General features: G+C 35.7%; 1 protein-coding gene across 1 annotated transcript in view; it reads left to right on the top strand.

Annotated features, from left to right (window-relative positions):
* Positions 1-1245, top strand: part of LOC307116837 (leucine-rich repeat-containing protein 14) — a 10012-nt gene extending 8767 nt beyond the window's left edge. The window contains exon 5 of the mRNA XM_079801272.1: positions 523-1245. The gene's annotated coding sequence lies outside the window, so the exon portion shown is untranslated. The remainder of the gene's footprint in view (positions 1-522) is intronic.
* Positions 1246-1680: the final 435 nt, after the last annotated feature.

The following is a 1680-nucleotide window of genomic DNA, read 5'->3' as shown; positions in this document are numbered from 1 at the left end:
ACCTCGACTTTTTACCTCACATTTTGATATCATAAGATCTTGTGGCATGACATCTCATCACACCCCCAGTATGTTGTTTAACTCAGTCATAACTAAATTTAGTTTCTAATTATTCATTATGAATATGTAAATCCAGGAAGCATGTTTTACATAGTGTTTAAATTCCAGAGAATGCTCAAGTTGCAAAAGCACTTATACAATGTCGCAATATGCAATTTAGGACACTGAAACTGTGTTCTCACTTCTCAGTGTCTCAGTTAAACTGACTGCTTTTCAAAGCACTAGCATTCACTCTGTATCCTTCCACATTAAAACAAGCCGTATGTTGCAAACATTTAACTGTCAATTACATACTGCAAGTTTTCAAGATAATAAAGGATTTGTTTCTGTACATTGGAGAAACAAAGTTGATTTTTAATATGTTATTAATGCATCATAGAGAGCGTCAGGTATAGTAGTCCTTTACATTTTAAAGTCCATTGTTTGATAATAATTGCATCCTATCTGTAATACTCTACATAGGATTGTTCCAGGAAGAAGTATCTGTGTAGTGAGGGGCGTTTGAAGTTCTGAAAATCCAGAGAAAAGGGGAATGGAGATAATGTGACATGTGCCATTGGTAGAGAGAGGAACCGGGTAAAACCCATCAACACCGGTCGATATGGCATTGGTGGCAGCAGACGTCCTGTTGGTTTATAATGAAGATGCTTAACAAAAACTTTTATACAGTACACTAAATACAGTGAAATAGTGAAATAATTATTTTCATATTCCTTCTTTGAGGCTGCTTTTTGTATAAGTTTCCACTTGAACTAAATATTAAAAACTATAACATCGTTTATTGCCACAGACATAATGGATATAAACTATACTATATATGCAACAAATTAATTCTGAAAGTCTACAATATACTAACCTTGAGGCTCTCGTATCCTAGACATACTGTATGTCTCTCCCAGGCGCTGAATAGGCTTCAGTCTTAATAAAAACAGAAATGTCTGATCATTGTTAACCCAGACAACACTTTTTGAAGAGCATTTCTTGGTTATGCAAACTATTTCAACAGAGATGTATTGAGTATTTTAATTGAGGATCTTTTCTGAGGTTGAACTGGGGACGATATTTATTAATCTTAAATATTTACCTATTATGCAAAATTCACTTGACTTTTGCATTGTTTTTTAACAATTATGTGCCGACAGTGTGTGTACACAACCACCCTATTACAGTAAAAAATCCATTCACTTTGTTTGTCATTTTCTTCATAAATCAGAAAACAGTGTCTCAAAACAGTGTATTGACACCTCTGTGGACCTAATGGTTGAAGTTATGTTTAGCGATAGGGTTATATGGGTAGGGTAAGGGTGTGTGGTTGGACCATCTTGCTCTACCCATTACATCCTGCAGTGAGCAGCCCCTCTCAAAATGACACATCCATTGTGATGTTACAACGGAACGGGCCCTGCCCTATGACTGCTGACGGAATCAGCTGTACACAGTCTGCCATGTTTATCTACTCACTAGAGCATTTAACAGCAATATTCAAGTGATAAATGTATTCTTATTAAAGCTACTAAAGCTTTAATTCATTTCTGTTTTTCCGGCATAGAGAACAGAAGGAACTGTATATTAGGCTGCTGCCACTTTAGATATAATATGCACATGCAATTTCTTTTCCAG

The sequence above is a fragment of the Gobio gobio genome, assembly GCF_949357685.1.
Source record: "Gobio gobio genome assembly, chromosome: 2".
Lineage (NCBI taxonomy): Eukaryota > Metazoa > Chordata > Actinopteri > Cypriniformes > Gobionidae > Gobio > Gobio gobio.
The sequence above is the reverse complement of the archived record's forward strand: the minus strand, read 5'-3'. Positions and strand labels throughout refer to the sequence as shown.